The 26392-nt window shown below is 35.5% G+C and overlaps 1 protein-coding gene across 1 annotated transcript in view; it reads right to left on the bottom strand.

Annotated features, from left to right (window-relative positions):
• CCDC178 (coiled-coil domain containing 178) overlaps nt 1-26392 on the bottom strand; it is a 435616-nt gene that overhangs the window by 223418 nt on the left and 185806 nt on the right. The gene's annotated exons all lie outside the window — the stretch shown is intronic.

Raw genomic sequence — 26392 nt, 5'->3', positions numbered from 1 at the left:
ATGCAAGCAAACAGGTATAGAGAGAATGCAGGAGTTTCCTTGGGGTGTCACTTAGTACTTCCATGTCCTGTGATAAAAGTAAGTGGAAAATTACAACCAACATAGGCAGAACAACTAATGGTACAAATCCTATAGGAACAAAGATTTGGGACCTCCCAATAAACAAGGAACCACAAGGTGGGATGCTTTCTGAGGATGAAGAATATAAGTAGCAGAAGGACAAAGTTATAAATATCAGTTACCATCATGTTGCAGAAACAAGGAACAAAGTAATTTTAACTACTTCTTTGTTTTTTTATGAATAAAATTACTGTATCTATATATATCTTCTTTTATACACACACACACTTCTTTTTTCTTCCCTATTCATTTCCCTTACTATTTACCATAAGATGTATTAATAGTGGTTAACCCTTTATCTTGGTATGTAAATAATAGGATATTACATGGGGAGTGTTACTTAGCTAAACATACCAAAGAAAAAAATGTATAAAGTGATACAGACTTTGTGTATCCTGTTTTGGCTAAATTATTGGCATGTTTTGATTATATGGGGAATAGTTGTACCATGAAAATCAGAAGCATGATTTGTAATTTGTTTTTTACTATCTTTATTGAGATGTAGTTTATGTGTCAAATAATTCACCCATTTAAAATGAATAATTAGGGGGGCGCCTGGGTGGCTCAGTTGGTTAAGTGTCCAACCGGCTCAGGTCATGATCTCATGGTTCGTGAGTTTGAGCCCTGTGTTGGGCTCAGTGCTGACAGCTCAGGGCCTGGAGCCTGCTTCTGATTTTGTGTCTCCCTCCCCTCAGCTCCTCCCCTGCTCATACTCTGTCTCTCTCTCAAAAATAAATAAAGATTTTTAAAAAATTAAATGAATAATTCGGTGGCTTAGGGTATATTTACAGAGTTGTTCATCCATCATCACAATTAATTTTAGAATATTCTCACTACCCTCCCCAAAACCACCCCCTTTAGCCATCACACCCTCATCCCCTCACTCCAATCCTACCCCCAGCCCTAGATAACCAGTAATTTACTCTCTGCTTCTATAAGGTTGCCTATTTTGGATATTTTGTAAAATTGGAATCACAATTATGTGGTCGTCTGCGACTGGCTTATTTTACTTAGCATGATATTTGCAGGCTTCATCCATGTTGTAACATGTGTCTGTATTCCATTCTTTTTATTGCTGATAAAAGAACTCTGGCTGCATCAATAGAAGGGCCAGTAAGTCTATGAATGAATGTAGAGAACTCATTTGGGAGTAATGATCATGAATTTATAGTGGCATTAAGTTTCTTTGTTATGTGACTTTACCCAATATCCTTATGTTTTTTGTTTTGTCTGAACAAATAAACCTGTTTCCTTTCACTTCTGCATCAAGTGAGTTATTTTATTTTATGGAAGTATGATTGAGATACATTATATTAATTTTAGGCATACAACAATGATTTGACATTTGTATACATTGCAAAATGATCACATTTTCTATTTACTATTTGTCACCATGCAACTTTACATTTTTTTCTTGTGATGAGAATGTTTAAGATTTACTTTTTTAGCAACTTTAAAATTTGCAGTACATTATTGACTATAGTATCCATGCTGAACACTACATCCCCATGACTACTCTAGATTTGAAAGTTTGTACCTCTTGACTCCCTTTACCCACTTTGCCCACCCCGCAACATCCTTCCCTGCTGACAACCTCCAATCTGTTCTCTGTATCTATGAGTTCTGTTTGTTCATTATTTTTTTTTTTAGATTCCAGATATAAGTACAATCATATGATAGGTCTTTCCCTGACTTATTTCACTTATCATAACACTCAAAGTCCATCCATGCTGTTGCAAATAGCAAGATAACATGTCTTCTTTATCCATTCATCCATTGATAGACATTTAGGTTGTTTCCATATCTTGGCTACTACAAGTAATGTTGCAATGATGACAGCAGTGCATACATTTATCATTTCAAATTAGTGTTTTCGTTTACTCTGAATAAATACCGAGAAGTGGAATTGCTGGGTCATATATGTTATTCTATTATTATTATTATTATTATTATTATTATTTCAAATGTTTATCTGTTTGTTTTGAGGTGGGGAGGAGCAGAGAGAGAGGGAGACAGAATCCCAAGAGGACTCCACTCTGTCAGAGCAGAGCACAATGCAGGGCTCGAACTCATGAACCATGAGATCATGACCTGAGCCAAAATCAAGAGTTATACACTGAACCAATTAAGCCACCCATGTGCTCCTCTATTATTATTTTTTTCAGGAATTTCCAGACTGTTTTCCATAGTGAACAGACCAATTTATATTCCCACCAAAAATGCACAAGGATTCCTTTTTCCACATCCTTACCAACACTTGTTATTTTTTGTCTTTTTGATAATAGCTGTCTTCACAGGTGTGAAGTGGTATCTCATTGTGGTTTTGGTTTGTATTTCCCTGATTAGTGATCTTGAACATCTTTTTATGTGTCTGTTAGCCATGTGTATGACTTTTTTTTTAAGTTTGTTTATTTATTTCTTGGAAAGAGAGAGAATCCCAAGCAGGCTATGTGCTCTCAGCACAAACCCCAACATGGGGCTGGATCTCACCAACTGAGCCAAAAATAAGAGTCAGATGCTCAATCACTGATCCACCCAGGTGCCCAGTCCATCTGTATGTCTTCTTTGGAAAAATGTTTATTCATGTCCTCTGACCATTTTTTATTGGATTGTTTGGTATTTTTGCTATGGAGTTTTATGAGTTATTTATATATTTTGTATATTAACCCCTTACTGGATATATGATTTGCAAATATCTTCTCCTGTTCAGTAGGTGTTCTTTTTATTTTTTGTTGATGGCTTCCTTCACTATGCAGAAGCTTTTTAGTTTGATAAATTTCCATTTTTGCTCTAGTTGCCTTTGCTCTGGAATAAAAAAAAAATACTGCTAAGACCAATGTCAAGGAGCTTATCACCTATGTTTTCTTGTAGAAGTTTTATGGATTCTGGTCTTACATTTAAGTCTTCAATCCATTTTGAGTTAATTTTTGTGAATGGTATAAGATAGTGGTCCAATTTCAATCTTTTGCATATGGCTGTCTGGTTTTCCCCAGACTGTCAATCTGCTAATATTTTGTTTATGAATTTTGTATGTTTATCAGGAATATTAGCCTGCAATTTCTTTTTTTCCATGGTTTTGATACCTGAGTAATACAGTATTCTTTTTTTTTTTTAATTTTTTAAATGTTTATTTATTTTTGAGAGAGAAAGAGAAACAGAGTGCAAGTAAGGGAGGGGCAGAGAGGGAAGGAGACACAGAATTGGAAACAGGCTCCAAGCTCTGATCTGTCAGCACAGAGTCTGACGCGTGGGGCTCAAACTCACAAACCTTGAGATCATGACCCGAGCCGAAGTCAGACGCTTACTTGACTGAACCACCCAGGCACCACAGAGGTCTTCTTAAAATGACTTTGGAAGCTTTCCCTCCTTTCAGTGTTTTGGAAGAGTTTGAGAAGAGGTACTAGAGCTTTTTTTAATGTTTGGTGGAAACCACTGGTTCTGAACTTTTATTTGTTCAGAGATTTTGATTACGGATTCAATCTCCTTACTAGTCTATTTAGAGTTTTCATTTTTTCATGATTCAGTCTTCTAAGATTGTTTATATCTAGGAATTTATCTATTTCTTCTTAGGTTGTTGAGTTTGTTGTTACATAATTGTTGGTAGCAACCTTTTACAATCCTTTGTACTTCTGTGGTGTTAGTTGAAATTTCTCCTTTTTCATTCTTTATTTGCCCCTCTCTTTTTTCTTGAGTCTAGCTCAAGTTTGTTAATTTGTTAATCTTTTCAAAGAACAATCTCTTAGTTTCACTGAACTTTTCTGTTGCCTTTTTAGTCTCCATTTCATTTATTTCCACTCTATTCTTTATTATTTCCTTACTTCTACTAAATTTTTGCTTGCTTTGTTCTTTTTCTATTTCCTTAAGGTGCAAAGTTAGATGGTTTATTTGAGATTTTTGTTTCTTATGGTAGGCCTGTATCACTAAGACCTTGCCTCTTTTGGGTGCTCTTGCTACATCTTACAGATTTTGGTTTGCTGAATTTTCATTTGTCTCAGGTACTTTTTAATTTATTTGCTGGTCCATTGGTTTTTCAGTGGCATGTGTATTTCCACATTGTTGTAATTTTTCCAATTTTTTTCTTGTAATTTCTACTTTCATACCATTGTGTCAAAAAATCAATTCAATTCAAATCAATTGAATTCAATCTTCTTAAATTTATTGAGGCTTATTTTGTGGTCTAACATATGATCTATCCTAGAGAATGTTGCATATGCACTTAAGACAAATGTCTATCCTGCTGCTTTGGGACAAGATGTCCTGTGTGTATCTATTAAGTCCACCTAATCTAATGTGTTATTTAAGGCTAAAGTTTCCTTACTAATTTTCTGTCTGGATGATCTATCCATTGATTTATGTGAGGTTTCTAAGTCCCCAACTATTATTGTATTGCTGTCAATTTCTCCCTTTAGGTCTGATGGTGTTTGCTTTATGTACTTAGGTGCTGCTAGGTTGGGTGCATAAATATTTATAAATGTGCTATCTTCTTGCTAGACTGACCCCTTTATCATTATGTAATGCCTATCTTGTCTTTTATTAAAGTCTTTGTTTTAGAATCTATTTTGTCTAATATCAGTATAGATATCCATACTTTCTTTTGGTTTCCATTTTTCTGAAAAATCTTTTTCCATCCCTTCACTTTCAGTCTGTGTGTGTCTATACATCTGAAGGAAATTTCTTGGAAGCAGCACATATCAGGGTTTTTGTTTTGTTTTGTTTTTTTAATGCATTCAGTCACTCTAAGTCTTTTGATTGGAGAATTTAGATCATTTTATTTGAAGTAATTATTGATAGGTATGTACTTATTGCCATTTTGTTCATTGTTTTTCTATTTTGCAATCCTCTCTGCTAGCTTGCTGACATTCTATAGTGTTATGCTTAGATTTATTTCTCATTATCTTTTGCATATCTGCTATGGGTTTTTGTTTTGTGGTTACCATGAGGCCAATATTTTAAGGGCCTAGCAGATTAAATTCAATGCATTCTAAAACTCTACATTTTCACTCCCCACCCCAATATTTTATCTTTTTTATCTTTTTGTGTGTCCTTTAACTAATTATTGCAGTTATGGTTACTTTTTACTAATTTTATCTTTAACCTTCATATTAGCTTCATAAGTGATTAACCATTACTTATACTACATATTTACCTTTACTAGTGAAGATTTTTACTTTCACATTTTGTTTTAATACTAATTAGTACCCTTTATTTTCAGCAAAAGAGGTCCTTTTACATTTCTTGCAAGGTCAGTTTAGTTAGTGTTGATGAACTGCTTTAACTTTCATTTGTAAAACTCTTTATCTCTCCTTCAACTGTGAATGATAACCTTGGCAGGTAGAGTATTCTTGATTGGATTTTTTTTTTTTTCTTTCAGCACTTTGAATACATCATGCCTTGCCTTCTGGCTTGTAAAATTTCTACTGAGAAAACTGCTGATAACCTTACAGGGGTCCTCCTGTATATAATAAGTTGTTTTTCTCTTGTTGCTTTTAAGATTCTTTTTTTTTTTTTTTTTTGAATTCTTAACTTTAACATTTTAATTATAATGTGTCTTGGCACGGGTCTCTCTGAGTTCTTCTTGTTTAGAACTCTGATGGCTTCCTGGATCTGAGTGTCTGTTTCCAATGCCAGATGAGGGAAGTTTTTAGCCATTACTTCTTCAAATAAGCTTTCTGCCCCTCTCTCTTGTTCTCTGTCAGGGACCCCTATAATGTGAATGTTATTCTGCTTAATGTTGTCTAATTGGCCTTGGGCTATCTTGACTTTTAATTCCTTTTTTTTTCCTTTTGCTGAACTTTGTGGGTGAGTTCTCCTGCCCTGTCTTGGGGTTTATAGATCCTTTCTTCAGTTTCTCTAATCTGCTATTGAACCCTTTTAGTGTATTTCTCAGTTTGATTATTATATTCTTCAGTTCTGGGATTTCTGTTTGGTACTTTCTCATATTTGTTATCTATTAGTTTTAAAGGTCTCTACCCTCTATGCTTCTCCTGAGTTTGGTGAGCATCTTTATGTCCATGACTTTGAGCTCTTTATCAGGTAAATTACTTATATCCATTTCATTAAGTTTTTTTTCCTGGGGTTCTTTCACTAGCAACAATTCCTCTCTCATTTTTTTCCAGTATCTTTATTTGTTTCTACATATTTGGCAAAACACCTACCTCTCCTAGTTTTGCATGACTGGCTTTGAGTACGAGATAAACCTCATCATTTAACACTGTCCTAGTTCTTGGTCCTCTCTTAAAACTTTGTGTTTGTCCGAGCAGTCTTATTTTTTTCTTGGTAGGTCCTAGTTGTAGAGGGTGTGCCAAGACCTAGGAGTATTCCAGAGGGAGGGATCTCAGTCAACACCTAGTTTCAGGGTGACTGAAAGCTATACCCTCAGGTAGCAGCTTTTAAGCTATGCAAATATACACAGACTTGTGGGACCACAAAAACCATGGACACTGCTGGCTTCTAAGACCAAGTGATCTGGAAGTGTTCCATTACTGACAGTTGCAACATTCAGGGCTCCAGATGGGTATATGAGCTCCTTTCTAGGATGTACCAATGAGCTGTGGCAAGGTCAAGTAAGACCCTGGCCTACATTCTCTGAGAGCACTTTCATAGCTTCTGAATGTGTGGTAGCCTGAAGCCTGTCCCTCAGGTTGAAACTCCAGGTAAAGTAGATGGGCCTTTTTCATAGGAAGACTGGGGGTATGTTTCAGTCCCTTGTCTGTGCAGTGGCCTGGAGGTGGGAGACTGGAAAGAACTCTCTCTCCAATTGTTTCAGACCCACAGGGTCCCTGTAACATAATCTCCCTTGGCCACCAAAGCCAGAGGCATCTTTTTTTAAAATTTTTTTTTCAACGTTTATTTATTTTTCGAAAAGAGAGAGACAGAGCATGAACGGGGGAGGGGCAGAGAGAGAGGGAGACACAGAATCGGAAACAGGCTCCAGGCTCTGAGCCATCAGCCCAGAGCCTGACGTGGGGCTCGAACTCACGGACCGCGAGATCGTGACCTGGCTGAAGTCGGACGCTTAACCAACTGCGCCACCCAGGCGCCCCCAAAGCCAGAGGCATCTTGTGTGAGCTGTGCACTCTGGCCAGCTCTGGTGTGCTCACAGTGGAGAAGCATGTGGAGGCAGAACACTCACCCTGCTGGCTTAGTAGGGTCCTGAGAAGTGGTACACAAGGGTAGGGGGCATCCACTGATATTAGGTAGGTTGGAGGAAAAGTAAATTAAAAAAAAAAATACTGCTATTAGGGAAAAAGGCAGGGTATAAGAAATATGCCAAAAATGGTGCCCACTAGTGTCTCTAACTCCAGAGATAGTTTCAGTAGGCTCCTGCTCTTACAGGAGATGCTGCAAGGATAGCAAATGAATCTCCTTCACTTACAATCCAGACTCTTTTCAGACGGTTGCCTCTGTACTAGATCCTGGAGTGAGTGAATGAGTCTATGAGCAAACCCTTTAAGAGTAGAATCTCTCTCTCTCTATAGCCCTATAGCTTTCACAGGCATACACCCTGTTGTTTTTCAAAGCCAGGCATTTGGGGGCTTGTCTCTCCAAGGCAGGTCCTAAGGGTTGGGGTGTCTGAGTGTGGGGTGTCCTTGCTCCTCAGGTAGAAGTTAGGTATCTGTGAGATCCCTCCTGACTGTGGGTCAGGTCACCACACTGGATGTGGAATGGGGAATGGGGAAATGGTAGAGACCATGTCTCTGCCTCTTCTACTTGTTTCAACGTGGCCCTTTCATTCTCTGTTGTGTAGGAGCTTATTCAGGTAGTTTTCAGGGTTTTGTTTTTGTTTTTTTTTCCGGAGGGAATTTTCCACATGTAGGTGTAGCTCTGTTGTCTCCATGGAAAGAGGTGAACTCAGGATGTTCCTATGTTGGCATCTTAAACCATTTCTGTAACTGACTTTATCTGTAAGTTAAATATACTTTTTCTTGCTTTATTGATGTATTACTGACAAATAAAAGATGTATATATTTAAGTTACATGACATGATATTTTTAAGGTGTACAATGTGACAATTCAATATACATATACACGGTGAAATGATTACCACAATCAAGTTAATTAATACAGCTATCACTTCACCGTTAGCATTTTGTATGTATGTGTGTGGAGGGTGGGGGAGTGAAACACTTAGGATCTACTCTCTTATCCAATTTCAAGTATGCAATACAGTATTTTAACTATACTTTCAAAAAGTATGTATGTATATCAATTATCAAGCTTACAAGGGACAGACTATACTGGATTATGTTATTACTAACTTGCTTAAGTTGGGAACTACATCTCCCAGAAACCCTTTCTCCATTTGGTTCCACTTTTGAGTTGGCCAAAGAGGACGATATGTAACATTTGTATTGGACTTGGAAGGCATAAATGAAGCATTGGCCATAATCTTGGATCATCACCATGGTCACATATGGTGACAGACAGATGCAAACTTGCCCAGTGGATACAGTGGATAAGTACCCTAATTCCCTTCTGCTGTCCACCCTGACCATATTCCTGACTGCTGGCCCTAGACCAACCAACAGACACTTGGCTGTAGACCTACAAAAGTAGCTGATACTCAGAAGCAGCAGCTTCCCATAAACCTCTCCATGGACTCCCTTTTATAGCTGGATTTGCCTGAATTCTTACAATTCCAGGGAAGTGTGGACTTTTCCACTATTCTAGTACTTTGCAAGACTGGTTAGTGACTCTCTAATCTTCCAACTCCCCTTTCTAGATCTTGAATTCCAAGCTTTTCCCACTTATGTGTTAGGTTGAATAACCCTTATTCTCACACTACTAATTAAAGGCTCTGCTTCTCTAATTAAATCCTGATTGATAGAGACTGAATTCCTTTGCAGCTAGGCAAAATTTGAGAAATGAAGTCTGTTTATGAACAAATACTCTTATATGACAACAAATATATATAATTTCAGAATTTTCTTTTTCTGATTTTGTTTCCTGGGTAAATATTTTCAATGATTACTTTCTCTAAGTACAATTAATTAGCACAAAATCAGTCAATGAAGAAAGCTTATAATTCTAAATATGATCCAAACTTGAGAGCTTGTGCATTTCTGAGGTAGACATGTGATACAAGAGTAAGCAAAGCTGGCTCCCTACGAAAACATTCTAGAACTGAAAAAAATACTACAAAATTTCCTTTCATACTTTCATCCTGGAGAAACTCGGTACAGAGGATGTCTTTCACACCTGCAGATTGGTGTCCCTTGTAAATACTTGTTCTCAAACATCAGCTGTAACCTCAGTGTCTCTTTCCTTTTACTTTAGATCCTTTTCACTTACTCTTGGTCATGTCTTTCATTTACTTTCAATGATATCCCAATAGTTCAACAATACTCAGCCTTCTACTCAAACGCACTTTGCCCCTCATGCAACAATTTACTTTTCATGTCCAAAATATTTCAATCCTTTAAGGCTTAATATTCAGCCATCTCAGACACAATTATCTCAAGCATGTCACTCTCAAACTTACAAATTAATTTACCATTCTTTTGTTTATGATCTACTCATTAAGCTTGGCTATTTCTTATATATCTCTAAGGAATCATGTGTTACATCTTAAATTCCTTCTTTCACTGGCCTCCCCAAGTTGGGTTGGAGGCTCTCATAACACTACTCTGTGCATATACTTATTAAAGATTTACCATGTTATATTGTTATTATATATTTTTGTGTCTGGCTTCCCCATTGTATGGCGAGTTCATTGGAATCAGGATCTATATCTAAGTTACATAGTGTTAGTTCATATTTGAGGTTCAAAAAATGTTTATTTAAAGTGTTTGTTTAGGATATTTTGTCCTAAAAACTGTCCTGTATGTTTTATAAGAAGTCACTGATGATGCTTTCCACTTGGAATACACTGTCAGATATTATAAGAATGAATTGTTGTCTATGTTCTGCACTACAAGAATTGGGCTCAGAGAAGGCAATGTAAGTCTTTTCTCTAGATTCTGTAAGTGGACTGCATCATATAAAGATAATATTTGATACATTATCCTTCCTAGTATTATTTGGAAACTTCATTCATTTGGTCATTGGATTTTTAATAGGTATTCATTGAAGAGTTTTCATATACATAGGGAGTTAAAGTTTTAAATTTCTAGCTTTCAAATATTTATTGGATATATATGCCTCAGCACCTACATCTCTGAACTATTTCAAGAATAAGATGAGATAGGAGTAAATAAAAATGAAATTTAGGCTAAAATATAGGCTAAAATAGGTTAAAATATATACTAAAATTTCACGGTCAGGGCAAAAATTATAGTGAGATAAATATCCATATACTGATAGCTGACACCCTAACACTCAAAAGTGGTATCAGTAGGTGGTTAAGTCATTAGATTTGCTTAAGTCATGAAAGTGGAACCCTCATGATTGGGACTAGTTCCCTTATTAGGAAAGGATCCTAGGAAAACCCTAGTAAAGATATAAGATACATGTAAAGATAAAAGAAGTCTGGGGTTTAGAAGAGGGCCCTCCCTCACCCAACCATGTTAGCACCTTCATCTTCTAGAACTGTGAGAAGTAAATTTCTGTTATTCATAAGCTACTTAGTGTATGGTATTTTGTTATAGCACCAGCACCACAAATAGATGGAGGCAAGTGCTTTCTGAGTTCTGTGAGCTTTCTACAAAATGTCTGAACCTGAGGGAGGTTGGGGGGGGGCCCCAAATTTGTAGACAGCAGGTCTGAGGTGAAGGCAGTCCCGTGGGCCCCCAAACTTACGGATGGTGTCTGAAGTGAGGGCATTCTATGAGGACTGTGCCCTCTAACTATACAGTTTTGTTTTGTTTTAAACTCCTGGGTATTATAGGTACAGTGTCACCACATGCCAAAATGTCAAAAGTTGAGCACACAAATTCTTTAAATTAAGGGCGCAAATTACAGTGCTATATTCTTTTACCTCATCACTTCTAACAATATCCCCTCCCCAACATACACAAGTTGCCTGTCTTCCATCACACAAATAGTGGTTATGATGTTGTAACAGGAAAGAGCTAAAATTAGGAGATACTTATGTTCTGAATGCCTGAAGCAAAAGCTCCTGGTGAACATAAACCTATTTAAAGAAAGCCTTCATATCTTGTTTGCATTCTGCCTACCTTTTGACTTCAGAAAGACACTGTTATTCAAGTTACTGAAAGCACAATTGAACTTTAGCTTTACTTGTTTGATCCTGGTACCCAAAGAACAATGACCAGTGTAAGGCTACCCAGCACTAGTGATAAATAGTAATGATATCCTACTGCTTTACTGTTTACTGAGGGCTTTCCGTGTATTTGGGAGGAAGGGTACTAGAAACTAGGGTAACCATTTTAAACTCCTTAAAGCTAGGTGATCATGAGAAAGTCTTGTTTAATGTCTCTATATTTAAGTTCCCCAAATGTAATTGTAAAATTAAAAAACAAAACAAAACACACCTTTGTTGCCTATCACACTGGACTGCTCCGTCAATGAGATAATGCTTGTACTTGAACCCTGAAAGAGCAACTTAAGAGTTGCCAAAGTTGGAAATTAACACATTTAACTTAAAGCTGTTCTATTTCCGAATTCAACTCTAATCTAAATTTATGGAAAAGAATGCATAAATTTGAGCCAAAAGCTAAAAATACTTTTACTAATTTTTTTTATTTTGTTCATTGTCTTTTTCCATAAAGGGTGTTTCACATTATAAAAATCAACAAAGGTTATTGAAAAACATTTTCATTATTTTATATGGTACTGAAAATGAACATGACACTGTACACTAGTTTATCTATTCCATTTCCTTTCTCTTTATAGCCTATTTCATTTTCTCTCAAACTGTTATTATTATCATGGCACCCAAATTTGAGATATGCAGCTCCCTCAGGAGGTCAGGTACACATGTTTTCTAAAAGCAAATAAATCAGACAGTGGGAGGGCTATTTGGGTAATGTTAACAATGCTCCCCACAGGACACTGTGCAACTCACGTCTGTGATATTTGTCAGAACACCACCTAAATTTAAGAGAGAGTTCATGGTGCTGATACTTAACACAGAAAGCTACTAATAACTCATTAAAGACAGAGTGATGGCTAGTCTCATCCTCTTTCTTCCCCACTCCCTCGTCCCACATCCTCTATCTTCCTGTCTCTCCTTCCTGTCTCTCTCTCTCTCTCTCTCTCTCTCTCTCTCTATATATATATATATATATATATATATATATATCATCTTTATCTCTCCTGAAAAACTCAGAGAAACAGAGACAGATGAGAAACTCTTAGTAACTGAAAAAAATTTCCAGGCTGTGGTGCAGTACTTTAGGCTAAGATCTATTCTTATGAATATTACAACCCTGTAGATACCTAATTTATGCAACATTGAATTCTTCTTTTTTTTCTGAAAGCAAGGTGAGGTGACCTTCCTGAAGGTAACAACTGAAGTAAAATTCATACAATTTAAAAGAAAATGGACAGGGAAGTTGGAGGCTCTTTTAATTATATGTACAACCAAAATAAAACTAATTATGTGTTATGCTATTCAACATTGCTTAGTCATTTTATAAGTGACACTTTCACAAATACTCTTGATTATAGGCACTAATATATAATTGTATTTATAATAATTTATAAGATATAATGTATTCTTGTTGATGCCTTATTGATGCTATAGGTGAAGCAATACCATATCAAGTCTTAGTGGTCTTGGCAATTCACTTTCTCTCTTTGAAAACATTTTGGTAAGTATAGGAAAGGTGACAATATTTACAGGTTGTATTTTAACAGTCTCTCTCTGTTCCTTTGATTCTGTCTCTAATTATCAAAACCTGTTAAAATAAAGCTACGATTCCTTCCTGTGTATAGTAAACTTCTCAGAGTTGAAGACTATCCTTTATTCCAGTAACCCTCAGCATCTAGACTAGCGTATTTTAGGTAATAGGCACTCAATATACACTTATTAATTGCACCTAACCATTATCCCAGCTTAAACATTTCCAAAGTGAACTCTGGAAGTGCTACTCATTGGTAAACAAGTTCAGATTGCATTTCATTCTCATTACACAACACTGAATAAAACTGTTTGCATTAACTAAACCCGGGACTGAATTAAAGAATATTAATTTCACGAGGCCTTACATATTACAGGGTCTAGTTGAAACTAGCATAATCCTAGGTTTCCATTATTGCTTTCAAACCATTATTTCTCCATGCTCATGTAAAAATACTCTTTGAGTTTTATACTGATTAAAGAACATGATCATTTGGGGGCGCCTGGGTGGCTCAGTCGGTTAAGCAACTGACTTTGGTTCAGGTCATGATCTCATGGTTTGTGGGTTCGAGCCCTGTGTTGGTCTCTGTGCTGACAGCTCAGAGCCTGGAGCCTGCTTCAGAATCTGTGTCTCCCTCTCTGTCTGTTCCTCCCCTGCTCGTTCTCTGTCTCTCAAAAATAAATAAATGTTAAAAAAAATTTTTTATAAAAGAACATAATCATTTGTCATAAAGAATATAATCTTATACCCTTAAGAATATAAACCTTCCTGGGGCGCCTGGGTGGCGCAGTCGGTTAAGCGTCCGACTTCAGCCAGGTCACGATCTCACGGTCCGTGAGTTCGAGCCCCGCGTCAGGCTCTGGGCTCATGGCTCGGAGCCTGGAGCCTGTTTCCGATTCTGTGTCTCCCTCTCTCTCTGCCCCTCCCCCGTTCATGCTCTGTCTCTGTCTGTCCCATAAATAAATAAAAAAACGTTGAAAAAAAAAAAAGAATATAAACCTTCCTTCACCCGTTTGCACTGTCATTTAATGATTTTCTAGTCATTTTCTCACACTAGATAAAGAACTTTGGCCTGTGGGACTCAGTCTTCTCTTCCTGTCTTTCCTATGTCCCATCCTCATTCTGTTTTACTTCAATATCTATCTGGATAACTTATCCAACACTTTAATCTTAGAGTTTATGGACTTACTCAAATCTAGTTAACTTCAATTCTACGTCCCATTAACAATTCATACCCATGGACACCCTTCTGACTTTGTTATCATCTAGAATGGCACCACAGATATAAACTCTTATATCTCTCTTTCTGACTATAGCCTCTGCCCTTGCTTCTTCTATTCTTGCTACTTTTTCCATATCATAATCATCCAACCAGGAGTGTGTCTTCATCTTTCTTCTCAATATTCTTAGCATTACTAAATATTTCCTGAAGCTTCTGATGCAATGTACATGCTTATAGCTTATACAACTATATCTTTGTTCAAACTCTTGTTCCTTTAGTTCCAGATTCTTACATTCACTGACACTGGATTCCATGTAACTCCTATATCTCAAATTTGACTAATCTAGTTTCCAAGCCATTCCTCAGTCCATATTTTTGGATGCTGACATCACCATTCTGTTGTCAGAGTCAGAACTTGATACATATTTAAATTATTTTTCTCACCATCTAGCCAAATAGTCATTAAGTTCTGCCTATATTAACTCAAAAAATTATCTGAAATTCCTAACCCTAGCTCTAAACCTAATCCTAACTGAAACCCTAACCCCTAACCTATAACCACTAACCCCTAACCATAACCATAAACTTCTCTCTCTGGAGAGGTCTGTGAACTGCAGGATAATAAGCATATACCCTTGCCCTGGCCCTAAACCTAACCCTAACTCTTCTTCTGGCTCTAAACTGAACCCTAATCCTATATCTGAGGATTATAAAATAGAATGAGATTTTATAATTAGATTATAAAAATATTATAAAATAGAATGTTACTCAGCCATATAAAAAATGAATTCCTGCCATTTGCAGTGACATGGACGGAGCTAGAGAGTATTATTCTAAGTGAAGAAAGTCTATCAGACAAAGACAGATACCATATGTTTTTACTCATATGAGGAATTTAAGAAACAAAATAAATAAGCAAAGAAAGAGAGAGAGAGAGAGAGAGAGAAACCAAGAAACTCACTCTTAACTATAGAGAACAAACTGATGGTGGCCAGAGGGGAGGTGGTGGGAGATGAGTTAAAGAGGTGACGGGCATTAAAGAGTGCACTTGTGATGAGCATTGGGTGATGTATGGAAGTGCTGAATCACTACAATGTACACCAGATATTACACTGTACGTTAGCTAACTGGAATCGAAATAAAAACTTAAAAAAAAGAAACAATTATCGGGAATTCATCCTTCCATCTTACTAGAGCCTTATCATTTCACGACTAAATTCTTAGTTGGTATCACTGCATCCAAAATCACTTGTTCCTCTCCAATTTATTATATGTAAGCAATTATTTCCAACCTTGCTATACATCCCAGAATACAAAAAAAAAAGAAACATTCACTTCATCACACTGGGGTAAAAAGACAAGGCTCTTTGACAGCACAGTCTTCTGAGCCCAGTTTCATAAGCACCTTAAGTCCTTCTCAACTCTAACTGCTGACAGGAATAATATCTCAATCCAACTTTGGTCCATTAGCACCACACCAAGGTAGACCAGTGGACAGCAGACCAATGGAAATCTCTGCTAATTTTAGTGGAATTTTCCTCAGCTGCTATGGTAGCTTTGTTATTCTTTTGAAAATTATTCATGACCTAAAACCTAAACTCCATAGTGTGACATTCACAACTTTGGTTATGTGGCTCATACCAGTATGGTCTTCATCTGACCTTCAAGCATAGTAAAATACACGCCATTCCCTAAATGCATGGTTATTTTTTGATACCTGTCTGTCTTTTTTTCCAATTGTTTTTACTACTTGAAGTATTCTTTCTTTGACTAATTTGTTACCACCGTCCAAGACTTAGTTCTGTTATTATCACTTTTGCAAGCTGTCTTAAGATTTCCTTCAAGCTCTTCTTTCTGGGTTCTAAAGAATTCTGTGCTTAACTCAAGAAAAGAAGTTGTTGTACCTAATTTTAACTTGGACCTGTTTCTTCACCATTGGTCAGTGAAATTAATTGGGAACAAGTGTTACCTTTCATTCAAGATGCTCAGAATCTCACCCAGATTCTGACACTTGATATATATGTAACTTGAAAAGAAAAGAAAAGAAAAGAAGAGGATAAGAAAATAAAAGAGAAAAGAAAAGAAAAGAAAAGAAAAGAAAAGAAAAGAAAAGAAAAGGAAAGAAAAGAAAAGAAAAAGAAAGAAGAAGGTAACAGTTTTCTTTATCCTTGTCAAAGTAAACTGAAATATAAATCTCACTCTTTATACTTACCCTTTTAGGAGCCACATCACTTCATCTGTATTTCAACTAAACAAATGTTGAGCACTTATTATGTCCTAGACATCTGATGGACTCTGGAAGTACTCATTTGAGTGAAATATCGTTCTCTCCATCAGTTGGAATGGGAACCAAATATTTGAGTAAAACTGCATAATACAACATATAATACACTCTCTCCCTCAATCTTCTCTCTTTCCCCTTTGCTAGAAAATATACCTGGGCCTTGCAATTTGCAAAAAAATAAATAGAAATATACAAATTATTTTATTACCAAAGCTCTTGAAAGAGTATTCTAAAATTGCCTTTTCCAATTTCTTTCAATGCTCTTGCTCCGTTCACTATTATTACATTTAATCTTCTGCCTTTACCAATCTGATACTACTCTCTCTGTCATTGATGCTTTCCTAACAGCCACGTTGTATTCAGGCATAGCCATCTATGGACATGAACTACTAATTTCAGGTGAATATGCATTTCTAGGATAAAGCTGACAGGACGTGCAAGATGACAGAAAGCCCTCAGGAAGCAGGCAGGAAAAGAACACATTTCTTCCTCCTTCAACCTTTTAATCTCCCTCTAGTGCCCCATACTGGCAGAACCTAATTAAGAGGCATGTAACAAAGGAAAAATGTAGTCTGAAGAGCCCTAGCCCCAGTGGTCACCAAGCAGAATATAAAAATGCTGAGAGATAATCATTTAACAACTTGCATGCCCAGGTTCTGCTCTCAGATATTCTCCAACACTTTTCTTCAAAGCTTGCATGAGCTCCCATGGCTTCAATGATTAATACAGTAGCTGATTCACTGATCGTCTACTCAATCCATTTCTACTCTTTCTCTCAAACTCTATCCCACATGGTGATTAGGTATACATGCTTCCACTTACATAGTCTCTACCACGTCCAAGACAGATTACTTCTCAGCAAAGCCAGTCATCAACAGTTCTTTTTACATAAATGCCACCATATTTTTTCTAGTCAACCAGTATCATCCCACCTTCTATATATTCTGTTCTTTTTGTGTGTGTATCATATGCAATTTGACATCAGTCTCTGTGAAGTCTATAATCCTCATTCCTGCTCCATCAGTGTTTCATTACTTCTCTTTAATTGCAGAAGTATTTTCTTACCATTTATATCTGTAACTTATGTTTTCATTTCACTTCAGTTCATCTTATATAATGCTGTTTAATTGATCTTGCTATAGCCTATCTCTGAGCACACTGTATTCCTGGAAAATTCCCCATGCCTCCTACTGCTTTACAAATTAAGTGTAAACTTTTCAAGTCGGTCTTCATGATATATCCCCGGACCTACATTCTTAGCTTTTTCCCTGTTTATCTGCATTACTAATATATGAGCACATTTAGATGGAATTTTGAAACAGTGATATAATTAAAAGTAGAATGTTTCCATTTTATATTATTAAAAGCAATAAAATCAAACCACAATAGTCAATATGCCAAAAAAGTAATAATGACAAAAGGAGAAAGGTAGTATCACCACAGAAAACATTAAGCAAGATGGCAGAAGCAAGAACCAATAAAACTATCATATAAATTAAATTACTAAAGCAGAATGGATTGAAAAGCAAAATTATCCTAAATATTGCTCTATAAATATTACAAATGAACATCTAAAACATAAGTCAGAATACTTAATAATAAAATGCAAAATTAAGTTGGTCTAACAAAAAGAGGTATTGAGAATATTAACTGCATAGCGATACATAAGAGAAAGATATCATTATATTAAAAAATAACAAAATGGTCATTTAATAATTGTGTCTCTATGCACTGAATAACATAATCTAGAAAATATACAAAGCAAAATCCACAAATTAATTCATATTGAACTAAACATTTCATTTAATTTATTTGCTCATAAATAATCTGTGAAGCAAAAGTTGCAGTGATCTTGTCTGATGGTCCCATGCAGATTAAACAAAAGCTTTTAACAGAATTTTATCTTTCCCTAGCTCTGTTAATGTTTAATTGATAAATAAACCTGTATATATTTAAAATGAGCAATATGATGATTTGATATATGCATACATAGTGAAATGATTACCATCATCAGGTTGATTAAAACAACCATCATCTCATGTAATTACCTTTTTGTGTGTATATATGGTAAGAATGCTTAAGATCTACTCTCTTAGCTGATTTCAAGTATATAATTCAGTACTATTACCTCTAGTTACCATTCAATACATTAGATCTCCAAAATTTATTCATCTTATAAGGCTTGTAGCCTTTGACCAGCATCTCCCCCATTTTACCCCCACCCTGACCCCAGATAACCACCATTCTATTCTCCGTGTTCAACTTTTTTAAGATTCCACAAACAAGTGAGATCATATCTGGCTGGCTTATTTCTCTGTCTGGCTTATTTCACTTAGCATAATATCTCCTAGATTTATCTATCTTATTGCGAATGGCAGGATTTCATTCTTTCTCATGACTGAAAAATATTGCACTATCTATGGAATGGTTACCGTTATATCTATCTATCTAGATCACCGATACATAAATACAACGTGTTTTTATCTGTTCATCCATTGACAGACACTCAGATTGTTTCCATATGTTGATTATTATGAATAATGCTGCAATAAACATGACAGTGCAGCTATCTCTTTTAGATACTGATTGTTTCCTTCAGATATTTACTTAGAAGTGACATTGCTGAATTAATGGATTTGTATTTTTAATTTTTAAAACAATCTCCACAATGTTTTCCATAATGGCTGTACCACTAATAATTTCCACTAATTTCCACTAATTTCCACATTTCCACTAATAATATATAGGGTTCCCTTCTCTCTACCTCCTTACCAATACTTGCTATCTCTCGTAATTTTTATAAATGACATCCTAACAGGCAAGAGATGACATCTCACTGTGGTTTTAACTTGCATTTCCCTGATGTTTAGTGATGTTGAGCACATTTTCATTTATCTGTTGACTATCTATATACTTCTTTGGGAAGATGTCTACTCAGGTCCTTTGCCCATTTTTAATTGGATTACTTCTGTTTTTTCTTTATTTATTATTTTGTTTGTTTGTTGCCACTGAGTTATATGAGTTACTTATGTGTTTTGGATATTAACCCCATATCAGAGATATACTTTGCAAATATTTTCTCATATTTAGTAGGCTGTCTTTTCAATTTATGTATTATTTCTTTTGCTGTGGAGAAGCTTATCAGTTTGATGTAGTCCTAGCTTATTTTTGCATTTGTTTCCTGTGCTTTTGGTGTTCATATGCAAAAAAATCATTGCCAAGACCAATGTCAAGGAGCACAATATATTAAAATTGCCATAACTGCATTCAGGAAATACTTGATCATTTTTCAAGTTTGTTCTTCACTGCAAGTGAGAAAGAAAACACTAAAGTATTCAATTCAACTTGCTAGAAAAGAAAAAGAAACAAAATTACAAAAATCAATCAAAAAGAGTAACAAAGAAAAAAGCTAAAATTAATGATTTGGAGAACAAAAATAATTAATCATCATGAATAAATCAGAATTTGGGTGGGAAAACAATCATAAGGCAAAAATTTAACAAGGTCAATCAAGGAAAAGAAAAAAAAAGAAAAGCCTAATGCATAAGAAAAGAACATAACTACAGAAGCAGAAGAAATGAAAAAATACATATTTCATACAACTTAATAAATTTGAAAACCTCATTAAAATGATTTTTTTCTAGAAAAATATAACTTTCAAATATTGGCTCAAGATTTAGAAAACATTAATCATGCAAAAAGCAAAAAAATGGACTGAATAAATTTTAAAATGTTTTTCTCCAGAAAAGAGTTAAGCTCAGATAATATGTACTGGGGGGCACTCACCATCATGTTTATTTATGTACTTTTTCTGACAGTTTTTATCCAGAACCGCCTTTTCAAGATTGTCTGCATGGCAAATAGAATGCCTTCCTCTGGGGCAAAGGCTGGACACGTTTGTTAGAAGCTCCCTTATAAAACTGGGGCTTTCCTACATTCCAAGTTCATCAGCTGTGATAAAGATTCCTTGTGTATGCAGCATCCACCTGGACCACTTTCCCATTATCCCATGAGACTTGGAGCCAAGGTGAACCTATTTAAACATGAAGCTCACACTGCTGCTGTGTAGCGAGTAATAAAATCTTTGCTTCTCACCTAGAAGTTTCATGCCTTCTGCATCATTTGTGAAACTATGGCAGGCTAACTTGTTAGTTTGCAAGTGAAGTAAAATCTCTAACTCTTCACATATCTTGATAGTATCATAGTAAAATTCCTCAAAATTTTAAGGAACTGAAATGTGTTATGCTATTTAACATAGAAAGAAGAGAAAACCTTCTTATTTCATTCGAACAACTCTACTAAATCTCTGACACTAATATCTTGAACAGAGTACAAAACAGAACTATAGACCAATTAGATGTTCAGCATTAAATGGCTGCAAATTGAATCCAGTAATGAATTACAGTTTTAATAAAGCATAACCAATTAGGTATACTTAAGTATGTAATCGGATATTTGGAAACTCATACTATAATTACTTTAATTGATCAAAAGAGAAAAACATATATTTATGCTATTACTCTGCAGTGGGGGAAAGGTATTTCAAAAGTGGCAGCCCACCAGGAAATTAATGTTACTTGGAAAAATCATAACATCCAACGCGTGTTCATAGAGTATTATCACAACCACGTAAAAAAAAAAAAAAAAAAAAAAAAAAAACAATTCATAGAAAGACTGAGGTGGATTATGGCCAAGTGATTTTAATAGATGTCTCTAGGTAGTTGGGGAGAAAAAAGCCTATTCAAACTTCATGTATAGTCCTTTAACGAACTGTTAGTAGAAATTCTGGGACATATCTGCAAGATGTAACATGATGTTGGAGAGATGCAAAAAGAAGAGAGGCTTCTGCCTTGTTTAATGGATCATGCTCTGAGCAAACATTCAAAACACATTAAATTTATATTTGGGAGCTACTTATACCCATGCTACGTCTTTCCTTTACATTATAGTGTTATTCTCTCCTGATTTCTAAGTACCTATGATCATTGCCACACTGGGTCTGTGCTTGAACACTTGAAGTGTTCCCCAGTATAAAATTAGTACTCTTTTGCTACCAGTCCTCAAATTAAAATGTTCATACCTCAAGAGAGCATGGATTTGAACAAGCAGCTTTAAAAAAGCAATATGATGAACCTAATTAATATGATTACATGTGACTGATGCTTAATCCTACCAGAATTATTAAAAATATTAATTATGCAAACCATGTTTCCAACTTTTAAAACTTTCATGTTAATTTAAAATCTTTTGGTAGCAAGAAAATTAACATTAAGGCAAATTATTCTTGCTTATGAGGTCCATTGGTCAGTTCTTCTAAATGTTCCCAGGTTTTTCACACATTCATTTCCCACTATTAAGACCACAGAATATGTAATTTGTTTTTATTTTATTTTAATCATACCTAATGTATCAGGTCAGTGGGCCAGGGACACAATTTATTGTTTGTAATTTGAATGTTGTTACTATATTCAAGTTTGTTTTTTACATCTTCCCTCTTTCTGCTGATTGAATCTTTAAAATTGAGGCTAGGGTTGTAGTCACCCAACACTGAATGCCCTGAACACAGTACTCATAAACTAGTTGTGTGAATGAAGAAGTGATGAGTGGAAACTAGGAGAATAATTTTTTAAACTGTAGTAATCTTTAAAATTATCTCAGAGATTAAATTTGCTTCTTATTTGTACTATTTCTGTACCTGGCTGTCTAATGAGGCAATGAATCACTGCCTCTGTATTAAGCTAAGAATTTTCCACATGAAAGGGTCAAGAAGTGATTTAATAGCCAAATATGGGACTGCTGTAAATATTTCCTGAGAGTAAAAAATATGAGGTGAAATAAAAACTGATAAACTCTACAAAGTATTAGGGGATTGTGTCTTATAGAATTCAATTTGGAAACTGGTCTCTCTGCCAATGATCCAATATAGACCATTATACCCTTCTCATATCATACCCTAAATTATAGAAAGGAGAGCAAGATTATAGAAAAATCACTAGAGAAAGGCACTGACATAGAAAAGCAGTGGGGGGGCGCCTGGGTGGCTCAGTCGGTTAAGCGGCCGACTTCAGCCAGGTCATGATCTCGCAGTCCGTGAGTTCGAGCCCCGCGTCGGGCTCTGTGCTGACAGCTCAGAGCCTGGAGCCTGTTTCAGATTCTGTGTCTCCCTCTCTCTGACCCTCCCCCGTTCATGCTCTGTCTCTCTCTGTCTCAAAAATAAATAAATGTTAAAAAAAAAAAAGAAAAGAAAAGAAAAGCAGTGGGACTTCTGAGGACGGCTAATAATAGATTAAAATTAAAATTAAAGATTACAATAACCTGAAACTCCAGTTTTGTTTGGATCTTTCTAGTAACAAAAAGGAAGATCAGTAGCGAGAGCTATAGTACTTTGATGGGTATGATATAGTGACATTTTCATCTTAATTGTATTTGCAAACTATAGGCAGTTAAAACTCCATTTAACATTAAAATATCTTTCATTTAACTATATCTGATATGGAACTATATAAACCAAAAAAGGTTGAATTTAACTCCAGAACCACATTGTATTCTATCTGAAGTTTGTATATAATTTTTTTCTTAAACCATTTTATTGTCTGTTTGTAGTTCTAATTCTATGGCATGTTTTCTTACATCCCCAGTTAATTCTACTGTGGATTTTATATGCTTTTATTAAATGATTTCTTCAGATGATCCATAATTGTGATCAATTCTTTTGCCCAGAGGGGACACCCCAGATTAGTAATACCGTATTTATAATCATGCCTAATAAAACTTGTTTCTTTTTAGGAATGCTTCATATTATACACGTTTACAAATTTTTACTTCATCCAATTTCTAAATAGGGATGAGAATAGTTTTCTGTGAAGAATCACATTCTTTCCACTATTTAATGCCAATAACTGATCAGAATCATAGTGTCACTAATGTAAGATATATCAATTTCTAAACTAGGCATGTTCAAACTCTATGCTTCTGATCACATATGGCAAATGCATAACAAAGAACTATCTGAGAGGCAATTTCATATAAATTTAAGATTATTTAAGAAGTATTATTCAGATATTTATCAGAATCCTTAATTGCTAGAAAGCAATAGAGAATTTAACCATTTCACCTACAAGGAAAGACTAGATGGCAAATGTCTCATGAATTATCAAGGAGAAAAAGAGAGAATGAGAAAGAGAAAGAAAGGGAGAAATCAGCTCTTGCATGCAGCATGAGTATTCAACTAAAGTATCAGGCTGGCGCAGTATGGAAAATGTCCCTGAAATGCTCCTGCTTTCAGGCATTATCATGCATGTGGACAGCAAAATTACCAAAAAAGCATATGTTCATCCATTTATTCATTCCGTCATTCAATGAGTATTCATTGAGTGCCTCCCTTGTGCCAGGCATAATTCTGAGCTTATAGGATACAGAGAAGAATGTGGCAGAAAATCTCACTGACAATACATTAGTATTGCAAGATGCAGGCAGACAACAAACAAACAAAAATGAATGAACAAAACAAGGTCAGAGAAAGATTGGTGCTAAGAACAAAACACAACGCCAGGTGATGTGACAAGTGGGTGGAGGTAGGTGCATTTCGGAATGCAAAGGCAGAGACAAGATTTTGGATGAAAAAAAATACAAATCTCAATTTCTGAGAGGCTAGTTATACAGGATTTTTTCTTTGTCTCTCTCCTGCTGACCATATTTTGCCATTTCACTAATTATTATTGTTCCATTAAAGTGCTGAAATGCCAGTCAATAAATGATTATTGAGATCCCACTGTGTTCTCAGCACTAGGACGATTGGAAAATGTGGTTGAATTCAAACAGCTAATTCTACTGCTGTGATAAAATATGAGGTGGAGAATGATGCTTAAATCAGTAAATAACTTAAGCCTTCTCTTTCTGAGGGGTGCATTTACATCTAAGCCTCCCCAGTCCATTCATACATCACAAATCTTGAGATTTAGCCATCAATGTTTCAGGAACTTCTCCAAAAGAAGGCATCATTTATTGCCACTAGATGGCACCAATTATTTTCATATTGTTAGGCCCCCTCCCCCTAAAATACCCTTTTTCTATGTAAAGGTCATTATTTAAAATGGAAGAATATTACTTAACACTATTGTTAATAAAACTATTATTCTTTTTTTAAGCTTACTTATTTATTTTCAGAGAGAGAAAGAGTAAGTGGGGGAGAGGGAGGGGCAGAGAGAGAAAGTATCCCAAGCAGGCTCCGTGCTGCCAGCACAGAGCCTGACATGGGGCTCAATCCCACGAACAGTGAGATCCTGACCTGAGCCGCAAACAAGAGTTGGTCACTCAACAGACTGAGCCACCCAGGCACCTCTATTGTCCTTTTATTTTTTATTTGTTTTTAAAATGTTTTTATTTTTAAAAGAGAGAGACAGAGTACAAGCAGGGGAGGGGCAGAGAGAAAGGGAAACCCAGAATCCCAAGCAGGCTCCACGCTGTCAGCACAGAGCTTGATGCTGGGCTTGAACCCACAATCAGCGAGATCATGACCTGAACTGAAGTTGGATGCTCAACTGACTGAGCCACTCAGGTGCCCTGTATTGTTCTTTTATTAATAGTTTTTTACAGGGAGGATCACAGAAATAACATGAAAGATGGTATGTGCATTCACTGACATACTTGCTTAATGTATATCTGCTCTAATTTTTAAAAATGGTTTAGATAATTTCTTTGAAATGTAAAAAGTAATTGAGTATATGGATATATATAATAACTGGATATATTAATATCAGGACCAAAAATAGCTTTAAAAAGTATATTGTGATATTAAGTATATCTTTAAAAGTTTTGCAGAAATAGTTGTAATAAGATGCAGTAGAATGATTTTTCAGAAGTAATTTACCATTTGGCCTCTTAAAAATAAGCCATGTTTATAAATATATTGAAAAAGTCATGGCATTCATTATTATAATTAAATGTATCAGAAACTAATCCAAAATATAAAATAGGAGAGGAATCCCTTAATTAAATGTGTACCATTTACTCATATTCTATATAAAAAATTTAGCATGAATAGCTTTAGAAAACTTAAACTTCAGATCCAAAAATACGTATCATATGATTTCTGTTTCCAAGTTTACAGGGCAATTAAAATCTATGGAAAACTTTTCTAAAGGAAAAGAGCATGAAATATTCTCCTTTTTCAAAAAAGTGGTTGGTAAACAATCAAAGTGTGTTCATTCAGAAATAAAATGTAACTATCCCCACATCTCCCATTAAAGGCGTAATAATGGCTCTAGAATAAATATAAATTGTACTTTTATACCAGTAGACTTCAAAATAAAGTGAAGTACAGAAGGTCCCTGACTTACAATGGTTCCATTTATAATTTTTTTTTATTTTACATTGGTGCAAAAGCAATATGCATTCAGCACAAACCATACTGAGAATTTTGAATTTTGATTGTTTCCCAGGCTAGTGATTTGGGGTAGGATACTGTCTCGTGATATTGGGCAGGGACAGCAAACCCCAGCCCCCAGTCAGCCATGTGATCCTGAGAGTAAACAACTGATACACTTAACAGTCAGTCTTTCCCCACACAACCATTCTGTTTTTCACTGTCAGTACCGTATTCAATAAATTACATGAGATATCCAACACTACTATAAAATAGGCTTTGTGTTAGATGATTCTGCCCAACTGTAGGCTAATGTAAGGGTTCTGAGCACATTTCAGGTAGGCTAGGCTAAGTTATGATGCTGGGAGTTTAGGTATATTAAATGCATTTTTGACAACAATATTTTCAATTCACGATGAGTTTATCAGAATATAACCTACTTGCAAGTCAAGGAAGATTTGTACAATGACACAATGAGAGTGCACATAAAATGCACTAAAAAGCACAATATGGTATATGAATATATTATAATTACTTAGAAGAAAAAATAAGAAATTACATTGATTGCACTAACGGATTCATTTTTAAAATTTGAACATCATTACCACTTCAATATGAAAAACGAGTGCTTCAAACTAGCTGCTAGTTTAACTATCACT

This window comes from Herpailurus yagouaroundi, unplaced genomic scaffold (assembly GCF_014898765.1).
Source record: "Herpailurus yagouaroundi ecotype Mexico unplaced genomic scaffold, PumYag 142, whole genome shotgun sequence".
Lineage (NCBI taxonomy): Eukaryota > Metazoa > Chordata > Mammalia > Carnivora > Felidae > Herpailurus > Herpailurus yagouaroundi.
Note: the sequence above shows the minus strand (reverse complement) of the source record. Positions and strands in the feature narration are given on the sequence as shown.